General features: G+C 39.2%; 1 long non-coding RNA gene across 3 annotated transcripts in view; it reads left to right on the top strand.

Annotated features, from left to right (window-relative positions):
• Window positions 1-26,166, top strand: part of LOC130171361 (uncharacterized) — a 61,563-nt gene extending 35,397 nt beyond the window's left edge. The window contains exons 4-5 of one of the 3 annotated variants that reach the window (XR_008828127.1): window positions 24,740-24,911; window positions 25,824-26,166. This is a non-coding gene — a long non-coding RNA (uncharacterized LOC130171361). Of the gene's footprint in view, window positions 1-4,905; window positions 5,044-8,209; window positions 8,290-24,739; window positions 24,912-25,823 lie in introns of those variants that run through there. The other 2 variants (XR_008828129.1, XR_008828128.1) reach the window with 2 other exon arrangements.
• The last annotated feature ends 286 nt before the right edge of the window (window positions 26,167-26,452 follow it).

The raw sequence follows: 26,452 nt of genomic DNA, 5'->3' as shown, positions 1-26,452 counted from the left end.
GGAACTGGCTGGTTCTACGAGCCGTTACTGGCTGTCCTCTCTCTGTTCATAAAGTGATAGTTCAGGTTGTTTGATGTGAGGTTGTGTGAGGTACTTATCTATAGTCATTGTATTACCTGCAGTAGATTTGAATCTGTGAGCTCTGAGTTTGGAGAAACAGAGGCCGAGTGATGTACTGCTGTGGTCAGGGTCAGCAGAAAATGTGTTTTAGCCACTTAAAAAATGCTTGTCAATATCAGTTGAAGTGTTTGCTGTATTGAGAATATTTTCACCGCTTTATCTTTCATTTGGTACTACATTTTCTCAACCCTTGAACTACCGTTTTCCCTATGCACAAGCGTCTTTTGTGTCTGATAATGAGAAGCATCATTCTTTAAACTCTGTCCTTGCCTTCTCTCTCCGACTTTTCAGACATACTGAAGGTCACTCAAAGGGTTTTCTTATTCAGTGACTCTGCTGGTTTCTGTGGTTGTTGTAAGGGTTTCTGTAAAGAGCTCTTGCTAAATGGACAGTGTACATCCCATTGCAGAGATGGACTCTGTCCAAGTAACGTCTGCAGTTTGCCCTTAAAGCCAGAGTGCTGCCATTTTTCTTTTCCACCTGAGTGAGGAGAACATGTCCTGTGCACATCACTGGAAACCGTCAGCCATGTGGTGTGGGATTGGGAGTGCTTAACTCATGAAGAAGACGTTGTTCTTTTTTTTTTTTTTGCTGGAGGAAGCTGTAAAAGTTTGTGAGCGAGTTAATCTCTTTGAAACCTCCTGTTGGGTGTGAAATATTTGCTGCTGTCATATTAGCTCCACAACACAGCTGCAGTTTGCACTTTCAAAGAAATGTCTAATACTATTTGCATTTTATCAAAAGTTTCTTACCAGCATGGGATTATGACACCAGCTGCACCAGGTACAACAGTTTGTATTCATCAAATTTTATAACATGATTAAACACTGTTTAATGGATCTCGAATTATGTGCAGAGTATAGATATGGTGTAGCAATTTTTTTTAAAAAATGCATCAGATGATGGATATTATAAAACATATTTTCCTAGTAGCAAGTTATATACTACTACCACTACGAATTAGATAGCACATGTATTTTCACAGTTTGTTGGTATTAAACTGCCAAAATACTGCATCATTTCGAGGTCTCATTAGTGTAATGCTAATGACTTGTATTGATTTCTACATAGTATGACTGTCTCTGAGTGCTGCTCCGGGCTGTAAAATGTCAGCATCTCAAGAGTCTGCCAGCTTGACTTTTTGCATCAGTAATAAACCCGTGCTCTCATTACTTGAAATGTTTGCAAAAAAGATTGACATTTGTGTTGGTACAGTATAATATGGACATAAATATGTGTTTTTTTGTTTTTTTTTATTAAATCACACCAGTCAGTTTGTCAATACTAATTTGGTTGCCTATTTAGAGCTGTTATGCAAGAGGTTCTTGTTTAATTTAGTATTTCTTGTGTGTCTGGGTCGAGGCCGTCTTTGCTGTGGTGTTTCTGCACGAAACGTGGGATGTGCTGGCAATCAAACAATGTGGGCTGGGCAGCAGCAGGAGATTCTGTGGATCAGAGAAAAGGGATGGAAAAGATATGAAAATGGAGCACATTAAAGATCTAAGCAATATGTTTACATTAAAGATGGATTACTGTGTACGATGTGGAAGTGGTTGCTTAATTATAGTGATTAAACCACAGAAAATCTGCAGTTCTCCTCAGCTATGTGAAGCACTTTGTCGACAGTACTCTAATGCATGTTCTGGGGGTGGGGTCGTATTCTATTCATGTTTTTCACTTTTCCTGTGTTTTATTTGAAGTGTTGATATCCACAACACACTGTTTTCTGAGTGATCAAATAAAAATATAGCAGATTTCAGGTAAACACTCAGAGAAACCAAATCCTGCATGGTTAGATGATGGGTCCAGGTGGCCCATGCCAGGGGCATAACTGAGGGTGGCGACTGCTTTGTTGTGACATCACAAAGTTACAGAAGTCCTGACGGCTTGTTTTAAAGAGGACCTATTATGCTTTTCTGAATTTTTCCTTTCTGATAGGGTCTTTATGTAGGTTTTTTGTGCATGTAAATGGTCTTCAGAGTCACAAAGATCACAGTTTACATCAAAGGGAGTAACTGTATAGTAAAAACCCAATATTCTCCTTTGTATGAAACGCCCCGTTGGGAGTCCAGCCATTACTTCCTGGTCCTATTGACGTCAATACTTCCTTTGGTGCTGCCCACCTGCAACCTGGACACCCCCTGCAAGTTTGGCACGCCCCCCACATATCTACTTATAATGAAGAGTTTTCTTTAGTTTTGTAGCCATGCCGAAAAGACACCATGTCCTCAACTGCCTGCAGAAATCTGCTTTATTTTTCCACCATTCTCCACTGCTCCAATCATTATAGTGTAAGCCTGCACATCAAGGAGGACTGCTTCAGAAACCGTGCAGAGTTAGACGCTTCATTTTCACAACGGTTATTTCTGTAATTCACACTTAATGTAATTCACACTTCACACTCAGGCGCACAGCCTGTCAGTCTGCATTGTTTATGTGGATTTGTGATCTTAACCACGTTACTGCAACCTGATCACATTAGTAAGAAGCAGCAAAGCGAAGATATAAATCCTTAAACATTTCAGTGTTGACATGCTGTACCTCATTAGCTCCGATAAATTATCCACAGTTTAACCTCTGAGTTTGTTTTTAAGTTAGTAACTATATGCACTAAAGTTTAATTCATTCAGATTTACCGGCATCGTGAACCTGCTGGAGGTGAAGAGGTGGAGATTACCCCCCTGTACTCTATATGTCTGTTCCTCCATGATTTATATTCCTTTAGTTTGGAAGTGTCCAGAATTAAAACTTTAAACAGGACTGAACACAACCGTTTGTTTACACAAGACGTGCGGAACATATCATTGCCATGGTAGTTGCCGGCAAACTGACCAATCAGAGCCCAGTGTGCTCTTATTGGTCAGTTTGCCGGCTTCAGGGGGAACAGAGCGTTTCAGATAGAGGGTGAATAGAGGACAGAAAAAGATGTACAGAAGAAGAATAATAGTCTTTTCAAAACATTAAAGCATGTAAATCTCTTTTAGTAGACACCAAGAATGAAATGATTAAGACTGAAAATGGACATAATGGGTCCTTTTTAAGGCTCAGTTTGTGAATACAGGCTGTGTACATTTCTCTGTGGACTGAGGCTTTGATACTTTCACAGTGTAAATATAGAACCTAGACCTGCTTTATAATCAGAGAACACGTGGAAATCTACCTTTTTATACAATATGGGACCCCTAATTTTAAAACTTAAAATCTTATGTGAAACTCAGTGAGTCTCTTTCCACAGGGCCAATGACTTTAATGTAAAGGCTGAAAATGAAATAGTAGTGTTACAGTAAAAGTAATCTGATTACAGCCATTTACTTTTACAAAAATGTCACATTTTATTACAGTGTAATACTTTTTGCTTATAAAGTTGTTGGAGCTTGTTGTTGTTGTTTTGTTCATCATTACTGCAGACAGTCTGTATTTTGGCTGTGCTCAGCGGGTACCCTTGGGGGTGGTGGGTTTGAAGCCCAACTTCCTCCCTGTATGGATAATTATTCCCTTTGCTTGTTATGCTTCAAGCCTCAATCACACAGCCAGCTGAAATGGAACAGAGAGCAAACATTTAGCTTCTCAACGTAAACATCAAGTCTCTTGTGTATTGGGAGTGTCATGGTTCATCTCAAGCAAGAGGTTTCACTGAGCCGGAACAACAGACACTGATAATATAATATAATACATTCCTTTCTTATCATTGCGCATCAATACAAAGAAATTGAGTTGTAATCCAGATGCTGCATTCACACATCACAAACAGCAATTAACAAAAGACGGATTCAAACTAAACTAAAAGTGTGAAATATTTAAATTGTATATATTGCTTTAACATATAAAACGACACAATTTATATATTTAAAAAAAAAAAAAAAAAAAAAAAAAAAGCAGCCGAGCTATTGCACATTGCAGATACAGTATAGTCACATGGGTACCAAACAGTTGGTGTCAGTGTTTGTCTCTGTTCAGTTCTTGTGTGTCTCTAGGGTAGAAGCTGTTTGCCAGTCTGTCCGTGATTGGATGGAACTGAGGCATCTACCAGAGGGGCAGCAGGTCAAACAGCTGATGTCCAGGGTGTAATAGGTCTTTCAGTAGTTGGCTGCTTTGCTGAGGCAGCGAGAGCTGAATAAGTCCTCCAAAGAGGGCAGTGAGTGGCCGATGATCTTCTGGGCGGTATTAATGACCCTCTGAAGGGCTCTCCTGTCCGCTGCTGAGCTGCTGGTATACCAAACAGAGATGCAGCACGTAGGAACACTCTCGATGCAGCAGCAGTAGTAGAACACTAGCAGCTTCTCCTGCAGGTTGATTTACCTGTCAGTGGAGTATCGCAGTATTGTGCAGAAGAACAAACCTTTTAGGTAAAAACTGAACTTAATCGCATCCGTTCATTTTCCCAGTTCAGTTGAGCTCTCGGGTCAGTTGTCTCACTGAATGACTGATTCAAGTCATTTTGTTCGATGGAGGAATGGGGTGTGTTCAAGTCTAGGTGGGTACTTTATTGAACCTAAATGAAAATTACTTCGTCACAACACAGTTCTGTTTACTTTGCGGAAACTTAGAACATGGCCCTAACAAACATGTCATTCTAGCTGTAGATTTCCTTTAAATCCTAAAATTTTAATTTTTATCAGCTTGAATTTGAAGTCAAGAAGTCTGGAATTAGCAGACTTCAGATGGTTGTGGGTGGGGTTAGTTATTTGGCCCTAAAAACACTGAGATCTGTCATGGTGCTGAGACTTAATGCTGAAAAAGTGAAATGCACTGTGTCTTATGTATTGACATAAAACGTCTTTTCAGGTTCCAGCCATCCCACTGCTGCCTGTGCACACTTGCATCTGCCCACCTGCCAGCCTCTGTGAATCAGGGCTCCCCCAGATCACTAATCCCAATGTAACCCTTGGCAATAAGGATGTTTTTTATTGCTCAATGCCACAAAATGACCACAATACATCAGCAGGAGGTGAAAGGATTTTTGATCAGTCCCAGTGAATCAAAGCTTGCTTTTTCTAAGGCTGAGCTCTCTTCTTTGTTTTCATGTCCTAAAGAAATGCTTTGACTCAGCGTATGGAAGACTTGTTCTAGGAGTTACTGGGCACCAAAGAAATCTGTTCTCAGGCATTAAAAGAACACCTGAGCTTTTTTATGACAATGTAAAAAGACGATGCAGACAGACGGACTAGTTGACATTTTGAGTACATTTTTAATTGCTGGCTGAAGAAGAAGTAGGTGATTTAGGGTGAAAAAGGTGAGTATACACCAAAATTACCAATCACAGTGTATTCTACTCTAATCAGAATAAATTGATATCTATTAGTCTATGATCAGTGCAAGAAAGGTACTTTTAAAGGGGATCTATTATGCTTTTCCTTATTTTCTGTCATACTAGACATACAATGTTGTATGTCACTCAGGCATCAGACTGATCTGAACGGTAGGTTTCCAATGGTTACAAGCAGTTAATGTACTGCAGCACACAAATAACCAATGCAGGAGGTTCACTATACAGACATTTGTCTACAGCAGTATAACATTTTACTTGCAACGTTACCTTTGGTATTTCTGACAGCAGACATCATTTGGCATTTCAGTGCATTTCCCACACATACATCTGTCAACAGGGGCATATATAGAAATTTTTTGTATATCGATTGTAATTGAAAGACTAAATCCATCATTATGTCACACAATAAGCAGGTAAAAGAACTGGACAGAGACACCCTGCTGTAATTTTTGTTGCTGCGGATGTTCAGGCTCGACATGTATGGAGGGACTTGAAAAATTGCCATTTCCAATCAGTTATGTTACTTAGCAGTTTTACAGTTTGCTTTCAGAACCTCCACACTGGTAACAGGAGCACAACGCTGCCAGGTGCTAGCACTCAGCAGGCTTCCAATCAGAAAAAAATGTGTTCTTAGGGAGGAGGGACTTAAAGAGCCCAGAGCTAATATTACCTGTTTCTTAACAGGTAGTATGAGATAAATAAGGAATCTTTCTCTTTGGAACTGTGAATCATGCAGAGCTACTCTAGTGGAGTCTGAGAATAAAAATATACGGCTGGAAATGAGAGTTACAGGTCCCCATTAAGGGTGAGAGTAACAGTATGAAATCTGAGATTTTCTTTTACCATGGTTGATTATTTCCACCCTGAATGTTAAACCTACCTGTACTGTGGCAGACACACACTGAGAACACTTCAGGGTATTTTTCACCTCAATATGCTATGACAGAAAATCTTATCAAAGCATGGCAGGTTGTGTTGTGTGCTGCTTCTAATGGGAAAGTTCTCTATGTACTGCTGTCTATGAAAAAAAACTGAAATAATGTTGTTGCATCTGAGTATAACAAAGGGTGTTAGGGTGTGTGGAGAAATACATACCTCATTAGTATCGGATTTACTTGTATGAGGTTCTGCATGAATTCAAGTTGACAGGTGGTTCATGCTTCTTCCACCTGAGAAACGTTACCGAAGTACGGCCATTTTTAACACAACAGGACACAGAGAAACCAATTCATATTTTTTATTACTTGTAGGTTAAACCACTGTGATGCACTTTCTACTGGTCTCTCAAAAAAAGACTAAAGAAATTGGAACTCGGGCAGAATTCTGCAGCTAGACCAAGGAGAGCGAGCGAGCACATCACTCTTGTTTTATGGCTGAACTGCACTGGCTTGATTTTAAGGTCCTTTTAATCACCTACAAAACTATTAATGGCATAGCTCCTTCATAGAATTCTAACTTTTTAATATCCTATCAACCACAAAAAGCTCTGAGATCCTCTAAAGCTGGTATTTTGATTGTGGTTAAAGCACTCCACAAAGAAAACAGGGAAGCTGCTTTTATGAATAATGGATCAAAACTGTGGACAGAGGACCTCTGTGCATGGCTTTAAAAAAGAACATACCTTTACTGGAGAATGGATTTTTAAAGCTGCGGCATTTGGCGCTGGTAATATATAGTTGGTATATCAGAAAGACTGAAACGTACAGTAAATGTGCTGTAAAACCAAAACTTACCAACCAAAACAAAAAGGCTCCCTAGAGCTGCAGAGATGATTGTGAACACTTCCATATTACATGTTGTAATTTGATTCTTTAATTTAAAAAATATTGTTTACCAACTCAAACACAAAGGTTCTTGAAAACCATGCTTGTGAACCTGTACTTGGACACAACAGTTCTTTGAGCTAAATGCTAATTTCAACATGTCTAGCAAGAGCTTAACTTTTTCAGATATTTGGTCACAAACAGTATTAAAGTTTGACCTGATGATTACGCCAGATGAAAAGTAAAGGGATCAGCAAAGCTATTACAATTCGTCCTGAGGGGAGCGTGAATGTCTTAAAGGACCAGTGTGCAGAATTTACACAGATCTATTGGCAGAAATGGAAAATTATATTCATAATTATGTTTTCATTAGTGTATAATCACCTGAAAATAATTTTCATTAGCTTAGAATGAGCCTTTCATGTCTGCAGTGGGGTTCAAAAGACTGAGACCACTTCTCAGACTTCTGTACAGGGGGCAGATCCTTTTCATGGAGCCCACCATGTTGCACTGCTATGTTTCTACAATAGCCCTTAAGGCCACTGTAGGTTCTCCTACATGCTCGGAAAGGGAGGGGGGAAGGGAGGGTTATTCAGTTTGTAAATCCACACTGGTCCTTTTAACCAAATTTCATGGCAATCCATCCAGCAGATGTTGACACAATTTAACACAATTTAATAATCACAAATGTGGTTAGTGAATCACCGAAGTTACTGGGAGCTATAAATGTCTCCAAAAGTTATCCTTCCATTAGATGTTGATATATTTTAGATGAATCACCAAGATTCATCCTCTGGTGATAATGAATATCCGTACAAAGATTCATGGAAATCCATACAATACTTTGCAATTACTGTCATTTTTGCAAGCTCACACCAGCTACAGGGCTCAATCATCTATATTATTGATTGCTTTAATCAGTTCCCTCTTCAATGCTTTTGATTTTTGACTCTGGTACTGAAATGTAATCAAAGAGTGTTATCAGACAAAGGACAAACTTTGATTTTTAACCCAAAGGATAAACATTTGTTCGTAATAAGTTTCTTTTGTATTCTAGCAAACAACCGGAATCCCCTATAGCTACCTCCCACAAAATGCTGACAGAACAAGAGAGGACTATGCCATCAATAAAAGCAGTGATTGTATCTGTTTCCTTTTTATCTTTTCTTTTTATTGTCTTCGGTAGGACCAATCTGATAAGATAAGTCCATCTTCTCAAAAATGTTGACACAAATGTTATTTCCTTAAGGTCATCCTGGGCCTATGGAGACAAATGGTTTGTGTTATGATATTTTGTGTTTTGCTGACGCCCATGTTACAACACAGAGAATAACGCTGTAAAAAGTTTTTGAAATGTGTGCTTGTGATAGAAACAGTTTCCTTCAACTTCAATCCACAGGAGGCTCTTTTGTGTTTCACCTGGAACATTGAAGAACAACGAAACTGGTTTAAATGAGGCTGTGATCAATTATGTGTCAGTTTGGTTTGGGGAGAGATTTTAAAGAGAAAAGAGGTGTATAATCCTCTGAGATTTACTATCTTCAAGTTTGCATCACGGTGGAGGCAGCGCTGTCACTGTCAACCTGACAGTTAAAAGGTAGGAGTCATTGTAGGGTCCCACAGTCGAACTGACTGACTCAAATATAATTATTTATATTATGATGATGATAATAGTAAACTTTATGTAGCACCTTTTTATAAAATTAAAGGTAGCTCAAAGTGCTTTACAGGAAGAGGTATTAAAAACAATACGACAGATACTTAAAAACAGGACACATTAAGGCAATAAAAGACAATAAGGTAATAATGTCCGGAGAAAGTAAGAAGAAATAAGATCATGGAGAGATAAAAGAAATGATACCGGTAATAAAAAAACAACTGATAGTAGTAAAAGCAATTTGAAGATATAAAAACCATAAACCAATATGAAATCTCAAATAAAAGTTGATTTAATTAAAAGCAAGACCATAAAAATAAGATTTGAGCTGCTTCTTGAATATATCAACAGCGTTTGCGTGTCCTAATATATGAATGGAGTATGATTCAAATCGTTGGTCCATAACTACAGAAGGCTGCTTCCCTGTACCTCTCGCAGTTTATATGTGGCAGATCTAGCAAGCCAGCATGAAGTAACTGTAGCGAGCGCTTTAGAACATACTCCAACAGGCAGTCTGAAAAACCAAATCATTTTTTAAATCTATCCTCAATGTTACAGGTTGCCAATGCAATGAGACTAACACTGGTGTAATATGTTTTTTCCTTGTTTTGGTTAAGATTGTTGCTGAGTCGCTGCCAGTACAGAGTGCAAAGCAGTAATCTAAGTGTGACGATACAAAAGCATGAATCAGTTTCTTAGGATCTTCTAAAGAAAGGTGGGATCAGACTCTTTCTATGTTTTGTAAATGGTAAAAAGCTACGTTTGTAACACTGATGTGACTTCAAAAATTCAATTCTGAGCCAGTAACACCCAGGTTTTTTTATTTCCCACTCAATCTGTAGAGCCAGATTTCCAAGCCTACTTAAAATTTCTTCTCTCTGTGCAACTGTACCAAATATAAAAACTTCTGTTCTGTCTTCATTTAATATTTCCACTCATAAACATAGAGAGGCAATTCATCAAAGGATTTAGGGCCTTCTTATCGTTTGACGCTACAGATAAATATGACAAATACTGTGGTTTTAAATTTTGACTGAAAACATGAAAGGCTTTATTAGAGGCTAGCTTGATTGTATAAATATCCCTATTCTCACTTTGTATGTTATACTCTCTACCCTATATGGCCCCAAAATGTATGCTTTTGGTCTGGTTCTTTAGTTCCGGTTAAAGAACATTTTAATACTGCAGCACTGCTGTTTTTGAGATTGTATTTCCAACGTGTTCCACGTGTACAAAGAAAAAAACGGATGAAAAATATTATTGCAAGTTAGTTGTGGAAGAACTTGACTGGCATGCACAGATTTCTGACCTCAACCACATTCAACACCTTTGGGATGAACTGGAACAGTGAGTGCAAGCCAGACCTTATCATCCAACATCAGTATCTGACCCAGCTAAAGCTCTAGTGGCTGGTTGGGAGCGAACCCCTGCAGCCAGGAAATGAAATCTTGTGAAAGCGTCCTCACTTTGGAGGCTTTCAGTGCTCATATGTATGATACAATGTTTGTATATCCACATTCTTTTGGCCATATAGTGGCATCATTCTACATTGCTTTTCTGTGAGCGTTTACAATGTGCACTAGCCATGGGCAGAAGATTCTACTGCCATCCAACCCCTCGAGTTGCACTGGCAGCCCCTCTCTCCTTGCACTCTCGCAGGGCAGCACCAAACCCAACTGACTGAGGCTCAGGCCAGGACAGAGAAGGATGCCAAGCTGGGCACCTGCCACAACAACCATTATCTCTCTCTGTTATTCCCTTTTCTTTCAAAGCTCTTAGCCCTTCTTTTCTCGCTTTTTTTTCTAGCTATAGGTCTCCTTCCACGTTCTTCCACATTCCACATCCAGTTGGAAAACGTGGACGGCTGCAAAATTTGATAGAATTTGCCTCCAGTCACAAAGGCGTTTTGTACCTTTTCTGCTTGAAGCGTTAAAGGGGCTATTCATAAGTTTTCTCTGCCACCTAACACGGTTTCTTGTTGGTAGCGGGTGGTGGCAGTTGTCGTTTGACAAGAGCTTTGGCCAGCGTTGCGTTTACAAGACAAATTATAATTTTGTTTTGGAGCTTATGTAGGTATTTTAACCCAAACCATGATCTTTCCCTAAACCTAACCCAACCGTGACTGTTTGATTAACCACGTGTTTATTATTGGAGCCATTACGACTTCACTACCCTTGCCACCATGGAGCGTTATTTCAAGAGAAGGTCCTATGGGTCATATCAAAGGGCAGGGACGAATGACCTATGTGGTTGTATTGGTGCTGTGAGATAAGTTGTAATGTGTTTCCACGATTTGTAGACTCCTTGAAAAAATATGTAGCTGATTATTATTTATTATTATATTAATTATCGCACTGATTGTGTTTTTGCTTGTGGTTTATAGACAATATTAATAACGTCTTTTAAGTGCTACATTGGAGTTTGTTTTTAGATAGGTTTAGTACACTGGACTTTTCAGTTCTTTGAAGCTGAATTAAATTTAACTGAAGTTGTTGTCACAAGACTTTTCAAGGTGAACCCCAAGCATGAGTGCAATCACACTCAGGCAATGACTTTATAGGATTCTTTTAGTTAGCTTGCATCATGTTTGCATGGCTAAAATAAATCTCATGTGTAGAATTTTAACATTTCAGACTTCGGCGACTTCGCTGTTACCATAGACAGCACATTAAAGTGTACGAGACTTACGTTTGGCTTGACTGTGATGGTCAGCCTTGACCACAAAGACCAAATTGGTTTCATTACTTCAAAATGGCTACAACCACAATGTCAACCAGCAGAGAAGCATTTAGCTTTGTACATATTACAACAGGTTTTTGTGTACATAAATGTCTGTGCAAAAACCTGATAAACATGAGCAGAATGATGTTTACATCATCTCCACCCTTGCAGCTACACAGATGCAGATGCTACCTTTTTGACCCTAGAAAGTACTACTTAAGGAGCAGGAACGTTTTGTGGGTGAAGAATTATAGTGCAGGAACTGAAGCTCCCAAGCTCCTGCTTTTGAAATGCAGGCAAAGCTCTTGCATCCCTAAAAATGCTCCTGGCAAAGTAGATGTGATTTTTTAATTTATTTATTTATTTATTTTTTTAAATGGGGGTATGCAGACCAGAGGCAGACAGCTTTTGTTGCTTTTTAGAGTACTTTGTATTTAATTAGTTGAGGTCTTTGGCAGAAACTGCCAAGCTAGATGTGCAGGTATTCACACAGTTTTCACACCTCATCGAAGGAGGGTGATAATGAAGACGAATTTGAATTCAACTATACAGTAGGTCCTCTAAAGAAACTAGCATTTTGAAATATTCAGCAGCCTAAAATTAATCTAACAGATAATGAGTTGTTAATCACAGCTCTGGATGTTTAATCTCTCCATGATAAAGAGACTGTTCACCTGGAGTTCCCCAGAGAAAAGAGAGGCTTCTGAGAATGGCTTTTTCAGCTGTGGCTGAGTAGCTTATTCTGTCTCCGTCCTCTGAGAAGGCAGTGCTCATAGGGAACATACAGGACTCGAGGTATACCAGAATAGAAATTTGACCCATCTCTGTCTTGATCTCTTCTTCAGTACAGTTCTCAAAAGAAATTCATCCCACAAGTGTCCCTGTTCAATAGATACTTTGCTTCCCCAAATACCTCAATCTTATTAAAGAAGGCCCAGTCATTGCAAACAGCAGGGCAGGATATGCCTACCATGAGTGACAGTTGATTTTCTGATGTAATCTGTGGAATGGCAGGGTCTTATCGGGAAGCTGCCACTCCCAATAAGGAAGCAGTGCTCCTTTTAATTATGTTTAATTCAGGGAAAAATATAGCCAGTCATATTACACGTCACATTGGACAACTAACTGTAGCTGCCCCTTTCAACAGGAAACACATCAAGTCACTTGTCAGACGTTGAGTGCTCATGCTGGAATCCATGGGTGTGTTTCTTTTCAAATCATTCAGCTGTAACCCTGTTTACCCGAGTCTGATTCAGTGAGGATTGAGAGGGACAAAAACACATTTCCAGAGACCTGGGTAGAAAGATTGGAAGAGGGGAATTGTATGTGAGAGAGGAAAGGCAAATTTATCTTTTAATGGGCTGTAGGCGCATTGGCAGGAACGAGAGATGCACCATTGAGTGGTTAATGGTAGAGAGGTGACATAACTGAGTGCTATGAAACTTTATGAGGAAATTATGAGAAGAAAAAGAATGGACAGAATGATTTTTAAAGTCAAACGATGAAAACTTTGTACTTGCATTGGTATGTAAAGTCAGTATTGAACCAAGATGTCAGCCTGTAAACTGTGATGGATGTTTACAATGGCATAATGTCGTCACAGCTCAGAAATACACTGGACTCAAGTGCACAACTCAGAGAGCCAGTGTAAAAGTTTCAACCAGTTAACATTGAATCACATTAATTCAGATGAGAGCAGGAAATAGGGGGAATGTCATGTTGTGAAGACAGCAGGTGGGCGAAGGTGGGCAACAGGCAGGTGAAACACCAGGTGAATGAATCAAAAGGTGCAGGCACCCGGTGAAATCCAATAACAGGCAGGAAGCAGAGCTTGAAAGTACCAGCTAAGATGGCACGAAGACCGATAATTGGGGAATCGGGAACAGGTGGGAGCGGGGAATCGGGTGAAATGCAGGAAGGGGTGGGGTTACTGCAGGTAAGGTGGGAGTGGCAGAATCTGAAATGACAGGAGAGTTGGTGGAATGGCGAGGCAAGCAGAGAATCACTAAATAGCTATGAATGAACTGTGACAAACAAAGTCTTAAGTCTGTGTCACCACACTTAAGCTTTTAGCAGATCCCAACTGGTAGGAGACCAGGAGATGTGGTTGAAAGGTCTGGAGAGAGTTGGTAAATGGGCCTTGAATCAAGATTCTTCTTTGTTAATTTTTTGGGGAGTATACTGACCAAACCTATAAATTTTAAATCAACTTGTATTAACCAAAGTTTAACTTTTAGAACTCCTTTTTAAAGATTCTGCATTAAGTAATCACTTATTCCTTGGCCCATGGCCTAAAATTCGACCAAATGTAATTCATTTTTAAGGAGTTTTTTTTCAGATATCTCTCATTAGCAAGAAAACAGGACTGAAAACTTAACCTTTAAGAATTTTAACCAAAACGTTGGTGTTATCATGTCAGAAATCCATGAAACAAATGATGTCCATAGAGCTCAAAGCACTTTCTGTTCTTAAATCTTTACACTATTCATCATCTTGATTTTAATCAAGAGTGGACAAGACCAGATCTTGTTAGTGTCAGCTTCACTTGATCTTTGGTGTCATTCCTTCTCTGGTGCTCAGTCTGACTGAATAACTGAGGTGAGTTTGTGGAGTTAGTGGAAGAACACAGCTTTTGTCTTTAGTGCAGATTCATTCATTCAAAGACACTATGGGAAGTAGAAATAACGCTCTGTAAAAAGTTTTTAGTAGTGACTCAAAGCGATGTCACCATAGATGCCTTTTGTGTAATGCATATATTATAAACATTGCAAGCAAAAAACAAATCAATCAACTGTGAGATGAATTCATTTCAGTGCTGTCATGAAGGGGTTGTATTTCATGCTATCAGAGGTTTCCCAAGTCACAGTTGGCAGTTGCCATGTGAAACAGAGCTGTTTTTATTCAGGAGTATACGCACAGTTACTTTGCTCAAAGTAAAGCTTGACCTGTATTTGCCGAGCCCTCGCCTTGTAGCAAAAAGACTGTGCCGTATGAATTATGCACAGTACTTTGGAAGGCCCCACATCTCAGTTTCTACTGCCTTTAGCCAAGAAAATAAAGTCTGATTTAAACCTTGACAATCAAAAAATTTCAATTGTTCCACTCTGTAGCAAAAAAAAAAAAGTTACATTTCATGCAGATTCTTTTCTGGGATTTATTTTTAAAATATCTTTTTCATCCCGAAATGACAACAAAATCAACGTCTGCTGATGTCTGCATTTGGGAGGTGGTAAATCAGCACCTTGACAGATGTCACTGTAGTGATGAATGCCTTCATCGCACAGAGAGACATGAGGGGTTTTGCTCTCCCATCTCTGGATGTCATGGCAACACAGACAGAGGGGTATATGTGACCTGCCCACCTTCCAAACACTCATACGCCAAACATGCTTGTCTCCTCTGGCAGTGGAAAGACTTTGATCTGTTAATGGTCAATGAGCAGAGTCATGTATGCAGTTTGATGTGGTTCAAGGAGGACTTTTAAATTACTACTGTGTGTGTCTTTTGAGTTTTAGATTTAACTGCTATTCCCCACTTCAAGGGTCTACTTCTGAAATCATTCACAAACACTGGTAAATCATTGAAACAGATCCCAAAGTAAAGCATACCTTTAAAGATTCCCTAAGCGGTTAACTAAAATCTCCTCAATCTTCTGGCCAAAGCAGATATCTCCATCCCTTGTCTGTCCTCAGATATAAACCCTAACCCAGCCGGAAATGTGGGAGCTGTGCCCAGGGTGCTTTACCCACAACAGCAATTCTTTTACATATGCTCACACAGGCTGAAATAGACCTGTAAATGGCGCAATCATCTGTAGCAATACGTGGTCTGGCTTATGCTGGTTAAACACACTGAGGGCCAACTTTGACAGAGCTGGGATGATTGATGATAAAAGAAATGAAGTAAGTAAATGTGTCATAAATAAGGAGTAAGTGACCGTTTACTAAACCTCTACCCTGAACATTGATCGTACAATCGTAGCTTAACAACTGTAACTAGGCACGTCGGGCCTGCTGAGCTGTGGATTTCTCCACACGTACAGTATGCCAAAGTTGTGTGCATGAGGCTGTAGTAAGAGCAGAAGCCTGTTATTTAAAGAGTCTGGAGGGTGCCATCTCTGTAAAAGAGGGCTTCAGGGATTAGTGATGGGTATTTTTTTCACTATTTTCTGACCTTTTATAGACCAAACAATCAGTCTGAGGTTTCCAGTGTGGTTACTTGAAACACAAAAAAAAAAAAAAAAAAATGGAAAGAAACTTGATAAAACACAACTTTACAAGAAATGAGCTCAATATAAACTTAAAACAAGGTTTTCACAGAGTCCCTCTACCAGATAAGAGAAGGTTGGGGTGGATGGATGGGTCAACAAAACACTGGACTTTGACACAGGAGACCGTTGTTCATTTCCAGTCTGAAACCTATAGCCGTGTTGTTTCTTGTAACCATGACCGTTCTACAACCTTAACTGCATGTTTTTTTTTGTGACGTGACACAAAGTATAGTGTATAGTGAGTGCGTATTTCAACTCAAACCACGATCTTTCCTAAACCTAACCAAGTAGTTTTGATAACTAACCTAACCATGACTATTTCCATGTATTAATTATGGTAACCATGACAATGATAGGCAGGTACACTGGTATACTCTGTGTTTGCTATGCAGTTGGAGGACTTGTTGAGATTCAATTTCAGTACAAATGTGCCAGTGCTTTTTGCTGGCAACATGAAAACCTTTTTGCACGGTAACACATGTAGCCATCAAGTACATATATAAGAAATTTTACGGGCTTCTAGATTTCAAGTACATGATAAAAAAGTCAGCCGGGCAGCGTTCAACCAACTCATGAAGCTAACGTTAGCTTAATTAGCCATCTAGCTACAGCTGATAAAATCTGCTGGCGACAGTTGTCATTTCAGCCGACATAATTGAAATTCGCAAGCTAGAAATGAGAAGCTTGCTTTTGTCTGCCTCTGTCTGGAATCAAGGACCCATTGATTAAAAGAAGAATTTTTATCTACTTTGCTATTTTGACAAGGGGGCGAGGGGGGAGGGAAGATAAAAGAGAAGTGGAAGTCATGATAAAAAAAGAGAGGGAGAAGGCAGGAGAGGGAGAGAGAGGAAGGAGCGGAGGAGGGACAAAGACAGAGATAGATAGGGAGAAAGAGAGGGGAGGTGGACAGAGGGAGGACGCAGTGATCCAGAGAAATGAATTAGCCTGCTGTGAATTGACAATTGCAGCTCTGCTGCCAGTTCACCACAATAACTCTCTCTCTCACACACACACATTACGAAACAGAATGCATAGCCAAAAGGAAAATAACATGGAAATTGTAGGTTTTAAAAAAGGAAATTGAAATGTTGTTCATTCTTGAAAGTCAACATTGTTTGTTTTCTGAAATCACCAGAGAGTCCTCATCTGTAAACATCTGAAGCGATTCTTCATGTGTTCAGCCCTCATGAGGCAGCGGGGGTTTATTTATTGATAGTGTGTCATTTTGTCATACTAAATACTTCCATGTTGAACATATCCATACATAGACACGGGCTATACAATTGCATCCATATATTCATAACCATAACCCCCCCCATAACCCCCCCCCCCCCCCCCCAAGGACGAGCATCTGCATTTTGTACACTTCAGCACACAGAGGAAGGGTGAACATTTCTCAGCTAGTAGTGGATAATGAAATGTGAATAATGTCTTAGATATGTGTCTGATTAAAACGGCTCTAATACTGACTTGTAGCTGTTCAGCCTCTTCTCCTTTATACCTGCCTCTCATCCCATGAATCCCTTTATTTGGCCTGTGACAGCACATATACAACAGTCATGTGGCGTTCATGGTGCACTGCTATAATGTATCGGCTCTCTCGTCTCCTCTTAGCCTAGACACCTTGAAGATGTCAAAGTAATTTATTTGCACATGTTCACTTTTATACATGCTTTCATTACTGCAACCCAATCAATCCATGTCCTGAATGATATATTTACGACATAACAAGATAGATCCTGATGCAAACCCCTCTCCCTTTATTATGCCTTATGTAGTAAATTTGTGAGAAATAGACACTAAAAATATATAAATAAATACATAGAAAATTGAAATGTAATCTGAGCAACTTGTTTGAAAATGGCACTTGTTTATAGACTCGCTTGCAGACAATCATATAATGTAAATATCTCATTATCTCATTTTATAAAAATAGTATGAAATAGCGTGGATCCAGGTCTGTCATACCGTGGCATGTTTTATTCTTACATTTATATGTTTGTGCCATTATGATTATATCAGTTTATATAATTTGTTATGGGAGGAATGTTTGAAAATGTAGCACACTATTTTTTGTCTCGCTTACTGACGTGAATGCTACTTATCAGCAGGGCGCTCAGTGCATATTGCAGCAATAATACTTAATTTTCTCCAGCGGTGATTATTGGTTGGCGCTGGTAAAAAAACGTTGTCTTTATCGGGTTCGGTATCAGGTCTGTGCTCAGCCTCGTATTACATACATTACATATATTGAACTTCCGTATATGAAATATATGTATATATAAAATAAAAACGTAAAAAAAATTATATGAATCCTATTAGAAATAATAAAAACTATTTCATATATTGACATATATGTGTAGCCCATATGTATGTATGCTTATAGACGAAATGGCGGCTGTGGCTCAGGAGATTGGGTGGGTTGTCCACTAACCAGAGAGTCAGTCGTTCGATCCCCGGCTCCTCCAGTCCACATGTCAAAGTGTCCTTGGGCAAGATACCGAACCCCATCGCTGTATGAATGTGTGTGTGACTGGGTGAATGTGACTAGTAGTGTAAAGTGCTTTGAGGGGTTGATAACACTAGAAAAGCGCTATATAAATGCACTCCATCAACAGCCTGTCAATATATGTTCATATTATATACAGTGGGTTCCAAAAGTCTGAGGCTCCTTTCCTAGAATGAAAAGCTTGACATGTTTAAAATGAATGAGAAATTAATAAGAAAAACACACATAATCATACAGAATATTTACATGTATGTTGTTTTAATAAACTTGCATACAGAATAAATAAAATATATATATCAATAACATATATGATCGCAACATGTTTTACCAGGTTCTGCTTTACCATGACATAATTTTTATTTAATACCATAAAAGTTTATAATATAAAGATATTTTTAATATATATATATATATATATATACACAGCTTTTACTGTAGGTATTCATATATGTTATAAACCCATTTTGTATGGGTACAAAATGGAATACTGTGGCATAGCATGATATTCTTTAACCAACGCAAGTGGTGACTGACATGTTTTTTCACTCTCTTTGAAGTTTGTTGTGCTATGTGTGTGGTCAGCAATTCCACACACTGAAATTGGTTGCTGTTGTATTTAATTTCATTCCGTCCATTTTCCTCCTGTCTTTTATAGTTTCATTATTTTATTCTCTACATACACACATATATATATATATATATATATATATATATATATATATATATGTGTATATGTGTGTGTGTGTGTGTATGTATATTTGACAGTAAGGCTTTAAATCTTGAATTGTTTCCTTTCATTTTCCTCTCTTCCTTAGTTAGTTTCTTAAGAGGTATTACTCACTTGAAACAAAGCCCCTGCACAAGTCTTTTTCTTTAATTAAACGACAACACAGCGTGCCTTTAAGGATACAAAGCTACTTTTACATTGTAATGAGCAGTTCATCTGAAGAACATGTGTCATCAGTAATGCAATAACGGTTAGGAAAACATTTTCCCCTTGTGCCGTCTGCTAATTTCATCCATCTATTCAAGTACTGCATTAAACAGCCAGCCCAGTGCAGTAAAAGCACTCTGAATGTACACATAAGTGGTCTCCATTTTTATTACTTATTTATTTTACTTTCTTATCCTTGTTTTATCCCTCTCATATTCAAAAACATTTCAGATATACATATAGTGATTTCTATATGTTTTTATACTAGAGATTTTACTGCGATGGTCCATCAGTGAGGAGAATTACTGTAATCATGTACATCAGTGGTAGCTTTTCTGAAAAGGAGTCGTCTCAGCTGGAAATACAGATCTTCTCATTTCTATTCTGAAGTGGTGCTGGTTTCTGTGGCTATGAAGACGGACTTGTTTTATCTAATGAGCATGGAGTAGTTAATTCTCCACTGCTCCACAACTCCTGGCAGGAGACAGTCTTGGAGGACAATTTGTTTACAAGGCAGGAGGTAATTGCAAGGTCCAACCTCATAGCTCAGCCGTGGAAATATCAAGGCTGGGTTTTGGAATCACTGAGGGGAAGCAGACAATTAGCAACCACTGAAAACACCTCTGGTGAGCATGCCACAGTTTCTGTCTTCTGAGCCGCACAGAATATCCTGAGATACTTGGAGTCGAGTGGAGAGTAGGCTGGATGTGTCTGGAGAAGAATTATTTAATTAGCTCAGAGTTGGCAGTAGAGCAGGTTTGCCTGTGGACAACTGATCCATTTTTCTTCTTTTTGAATTGTCCTGGCTCTTTTGAAGTTCAAGTCACCAAGCAGAGTTGTGTTGCCCAGCAACTCTTGCTGGGACAGATTAGAGCCCCACTATCCCTTTCACTGTAGTACCTCAGACCATGCAGATTTCATCTTGATTCTGCTAAACTAATTCATTAATTTGTGTAAAAACAATTGCCCTTGTATTATTTTATATTTCTTTGGTGCAGCAATACACACACTGCTTAGCTTTTTAAACAATATACCATTTAATGAATCGAAGACTGGCATGAGCTCGAGGAAAACAGACCGACCTGAACACGAAACCACATGTAGCAGCTTCTTCAACGAGCATATTTGAAAGTTAAAATATAAAAAACTTAAATAAGTCTGAAGGCATAAAAGGTTTGAATATAAAACTTAAGTTGATGATTTTCATTTTACACGTGAACATAAATAGTTATTTTGGACATTCTCTATCCACATCTTTTGTTGATCAGTGATCAACTTCATTACATTGTTGAGATTGTGGGTATTATGTATTTTAGGAAACTTGAACTTGAAATCACTTTTTTTTTTTCACAAAAATGTCTCTTTCCCTTCTCCTCAATCCCAGAGAAAAATGCCTGCTACTAATCTCCAAGTTTTCAGTCTCAATGATATGCAGCAGTGAAGCGCACAGAGCAGAACGCTCTTGCAATACTCATCCGGCTCACTTAGTGGAGGACTAAAGGAGGGGCCTGAAATAAGCCACTTTTTTGCATTTTATGATACTATATAAAAATAAATGTCGATTTTTATTTTTTGAATATTTCTCACATACTTACTAAATGGGGACTTTGAAGGTGACACACCGGAGTTTTAACAGCCGCCTTCTTCTGATTAGCACATCATGCCCACCTAACTTATGACTACTCTGACATATAGAAGTGATTTCTGCTCCACTTGCAGAACAATCTGATCTGTTGGATCCAGCTTTCTGTGCAAATTCAGTATCTCCACATCTCCTGGCCAGATTCCTGTGAAATATGCTCTGAATGCTCATAGTCCGAGGAGGAGGATGAATTCCATTTTTCTTTGGTTCTGCTTCTCCATTGTATATTTGAAACGCCTTCTTCATGTCCTTAAAGCCCAATGAACATAAGTTCATGTACAAACTATTAGTCCTTATTTTTCCAATAGAACAAAACAATTTCTCAGTAACACCTTGAGGGAATTTTTTCAATTTTGGTTTTTGGCTTTTTACCTCTTCATATCAAAATCTCATGAGCCACAGACATTTTCCATTTCAGACAGACCTGAGCCTCAGCTGCTCTTTTCACTTCCTACGAGCAAATTGTTTACTGCTTGTTGTGTTTTGCGATAATGATATAACACTTAACTTGTGTAAATTAGCCACATTAGAATTAAATGAAATTACATTGGGATAAGACAATGGGGATAGCCGTGTCAAGAGAGATTCCCTTTTTTTTTTTTTTTATTGTAAACTGAGATTTTTGATGAAGTCTCCACAGAAGTTATCTGAGGCTATGTTAAAAAAAAGAATTATAGCTTCACATTGTATCCTCTTACATTTACCTGTAATGAACCCATATCAGAATCTATTGTCATTTAAAACCAGCAGTTACATGAATGAAATAACCTGACATCATGTTCTGATCTGGCTTTATGCTGTCTCATGGAACTACACTTATGTTCCCATAATCTGAATCACAATTTTGCCATGCAGTGTCTCATTTTATGCACAAGCTCAACCTGACCCCTCTCCCCCACTTTTAAAACATGCAAACACACACGCACCTTGAGAAATCGATGGACCTGTGCACTAATTGGAACCTGCCTCTTGAACTTTTGATAGATTATTTTGTGGCAATAAGAAATATTCCCCTACTGACTGATGGAAATCTATATTCTCTCAGCTAAGTGCGATGACATTCAGTCGATGGCAATCAGCGACGCTTTTTACTATACCGCAAAAGTGGGTCTCTTCAGAGCTGTGATTGATCAGTGAGGTTGGATCTGCATCAGAGTTGCAGAAATGAGCCTGACAATGGGAGGTCTGCAGCAGTGAACGTGCAGCACTAACTTACCAACTATTTTAGTTTGTTAAGTCTATAACTGCCTCTGGAAGATCTTTTCTTGAAGGATTGCCAAAGTTTATTTTATTTAACTGCCCTGTCAATCAGGATGCCTTCAAAAATAATCAGTAGAGTAGAATCTCCTCTTTTTCTGGAGCTGCTTTAAAAAACAGAATTTATCCTCCATTCGGTGCATCTTGTCTCCATCAACGCACACTTTCCCGTGCAGGAAAATTATTCAGTTTTTCAAACAACATTAAAACTTTTAATTTATCTTATAAAACCTCTAACCTTACGCTCATTGAGCTTGACTGAGTTAATTACTGCAACAAACATGCCCTTGAAAAATCACTGAGTCCAGTGATTATTCAAATGTTCACAATCATCTGCTTTGATTTGATAGTGCCTGTGCACATTGCCTATGCATGTCCTTTTCTTCCATAATTGATTTGCTTGTAAACGGCTTATTAGTGCAAAGACTGCTTTAGGACTCAATAAACTCATCTCATTAGGAGGGAAATGCATTAGTGCTGATTAATATGAAGCTTGAATACTGATGATGAGTCATGCTGGAGCGTGTCGGAGTGTGAGTGAGGTTTTCTTCTTCTTTCTCCTGAAAAAAAACAAAACAGCATAATCATCCTTTTATTTGGAATAAACAAACAATGCTTTTTCAGCGTGTATGGAGTACCCGAAAGCGTTAGCATCCATCTCAGCTGTTCAGTCCATCTGTGTGCTTTCTTTGTCTCCGAGACACGCACGCACGCACGCACACACACACACACACACACACACACACACACACACACACACACACACACACACACACACACACACACATACACACACACACACATACACACACACACACACACACACACTCTGCAGTATGCCAGTGGGCAGTGCTGGTGTGAGAATGCCATCTGTACTCACACCATCAGATCCACTCTGGCGGCTGTCCACACCATGCCCTGCTTATTTATCACCGCCTGGCACATGGCAATGATGGTGATTGATTTTATTGAGGCTTCCCCTACAACTCAACACATCACCCCCTCTCTTCTCCACTCCTCTCTTTTCTCCCAAACTCCTCCACTTCAACACAGGAACGTCCTGCTGCCTCACCACAGCACTTTTGGCAACTGCAAGATCTTGTTTTTTTATTTGTTTTTCTTGGTGTGTCAAGGAGACGGATTGGCGTTATTGTAAATGATGGGTTGTAGAGAAAATATTTTGATGGCGGCGTTGATTGTATTGCATGTGCAGTGGTGTGCGAGGCATCGTGGCATTCAGCGTGATTGTGCATTCAGGCTTGAGTCTCTGTGTATCAGAAGGGAAGGAGTGTGATGAAGGGGAGTGACAGTGCTGAGTGCTGCTGCTGCTGCTGCTGCAGTGGGACAGCCATTGCAGGTTCAAGCCGAAGGAACCAGGACAGTCAATAACACTCGATGTCTGCCACTGAAGATCCATGTTAGGGGCCTCATGGAGCCTGAGGAGACCTATTAGGAGCCAGGTACACTGAGTGATAGTGTGGTTCCCCTGGCAATTAACTCCACAAAGCCGACTCCATTTTTTTCGAGACTTTGTAAAAGCCCACTAAAACACTCTCTGCTTGCCTGAGTTACCCTAACAAACATGATTATGTGGTAGATGGCAGAAAAGAAGACAACGTGCAGAATCTTGACAGGCAAACAACCTGCCCACTGCCTTCTGCTCCGCTTGCCCATACATTGCAGGAATTCAAATTTTCAAATTTGAACAGCTTTGAAGGGTTGCAGGCATGTGAATGTGTTCCTTGTTGTGTGTGCATGTGCGTGTGTGCGTCAGATCAGTAGGAGAATACGTATTATTGCTGTGGTACTTTGATAAAGCCTGTGAAATGAAACTAGCAGACATGGTTGAATCTCTGCTGATATTGTCCCTGCTTCCATCTGACAGAAGGTGATGGTTTCTTTAGGCCACTGGAGCTCTAACAGGAAGAAAGATTGCTGTGTTGTGTCTTTAATTTCCCTGTCTGTCATCAGTGATGAGTTCACAATATGGTGAACTTAGATTACAGGTGATTTCAGATATGAGAATCTTACACATTTTCATCTATGGATCACAAGGAAACAGTTGTCAGCCATGTACCGATAACGAGTAAATATGTTATGTCAGGATTGAAGATAACATGACCCAGGTCATCATGTTTGTAGTCCCATCTGTTAAGGCAAAAAACCTTAAGAAAACTTTATTTGTGCAAAAAAGAGCCTCAGTAGTGATCGATTTTAAAAAAAGAATGATACTAAAAAATAAAAGCAACACATTAATCATATTAGATCAAGGAATATCCCTTAACATATATGTGTGGTTCTTGCACATGTTTTGTATGCATGTGTGTGTTTGTGGTTTTTGTGTGTGAGTAGAACTGTCTCAGGCTGTCATTACGTATCTCAGGGCTCGCCGCTGGAGAGTGAGCCAGGCATTAGGATGGGCGGCAGGTGGGAGGCAGGTCCAGGGAAAGATCAATGCAATTTGCAAAGTGCCTTCCACACAATTTCAGTGCTGGATCGTCTCCAGGAGTCAGAGCAGGAGATGCACGGCGAAGGATAAAAGTCATGACTCAACTTAACTTCAACAAAACTCTATTCCTTTTCACCCTGACTGTCAGCGATGACACGGGCTAACAGAGAGAGGGAAAATGAAGCTGTGCGATCTGCATCTGCCGTCTGCCGCGCACGTACACAACAGCAAATACATCTCCACAAGTCGGAAGCAAGCAGGGCAACTATCAGGACTCTCTGGTACAGCAGGCCTGATACTATCGTACTTGTTCCACTTTGGTGAGTCCTCAAATTCATACCTTTAGCTTTGTGATGTTGTTTTCTCACAGCACAAGCATCTATTGATTTTACAGCTTGTTTGGTTATAAATTAATCTAGTTATCTCTCAGTATTTCCCTCAGCCATTCTTTGCTTGCACAGTGGCAAAAAAAAACTCATGCTGAAGACAAGACTGACACAGCATCAAGTCAAATTTATTTATATTAGGCAAAATCAAAAGTTTGTCCCTGAGGTAAAATCTGTACAGTTTGCAATACCCTCCTCCAGCATTAGAGAAAGACTACTTAGTCATTCACTGCAGGGAAACATTTTGTAGTGAATTTCACAGGGATTTTGTCACAACACCAGTCAATACAATTTTCTATAAGTGGCTAGACAGTAAAGCTGCAGTTTATTACTTCCTGAACATGTAAAATCATTGTTCCCTGAATAAACTGAAGGTGATCCTGTATAATCTGAACAACACCGTTAAATACTATAGTTGTTGGAGTGTAAGACAAGAGAATAGTAATGATTAAATAAATAACATGATATTTTCAGGACATATTATGCATATTATTATTATTATTATCTGACTTTTTCAACCTTGAGGTTTTGAACCATTGTGTCATTGAGTCACCTGTTTTGCAGATAGAGACTTGACTGATTTCTAAGATAAATACTGGTTTAATCTTTAATGAATCTAAATGACATATGCCAAAGACACATTCAAGCTAAGATGGAGAATGTCACGTAACAGTGATTCAGTTGACAAATAGAAACCATCTTGTTTTTTGTTTTTGCCAGAAACACATTGTTTTTCACGTATGTCTGGATGATTAATTTTAAACAAGCAAAAAAAGTGCTCAAAAGTCACTTGTTGGCAGATGTAGCACCTGATACCTGAAAAACTGTGTCCTCACATATTTCCAGGTCAAGGACAGAAGCACTCGGGCCTCCCCTCACCCAGTCTGTGGCTGGATCTCTGCCTCACAGATCTCCAGGGACAGAGGTTACAGAAGGACTCTAAAATAAGTCTGATGTGCTCTGCACAATCAATGGCTCATCCACATCTGGCCTAGTTTAGCTCTCACACAGTGAACTACGATCAGCAAACGGCATCCAAACACATACAGAAGCCTCCCACCAGTGACTGCCTTCACCAGATCTCATTTATCTTTCATTTTCCATCTTCCATCTTTCTTTCGCTGTCGCAGTTCTTACATGCATGGTTTGGGAATAGTTTACTTTATGCAATTAAATTTGTTTTGTTTCTTTTCTTGTGTGATTTTTTTAATACATATTTGCAGTTATTTTTATGGCTATTTGAAAAGAGATGAATTGCAACTTTTTATGTTTATTTAAAGTCTTTTTGTTACATTATTACACTGTATTTGTACATGAAAGGAATACTCCCATCAGAGCTACACTGACATAGGAAGCAGCTCTGTACAGTATGAACTTTCCTCCAAACCTTTCCAATGTCAGATTACATTATGTCTCTAATTTTCCAAAAGTGACAATCTGACAGTCACACTGTGATTGGCCAGCTGTGTGCAAGT

The sequence above is a fragment of the Seriola aureovittata genome, chromosome 1 (genome assembly GCF_021018895.1).
Source record: "Seriola aureovittata isolate HTS-2021-v1 ecotype China chromosome 1, ASM2101889v1, whole genome shotgun sequence".
NCBI lineage: Eukaryota > Metazoa > Chordata > Actinopteri > Carangiformes > Carangidae > Seriola > Seriola aureovittata.
This window is presented reverse-complemented; position numbering and strand designations above follow the sequence as displayed.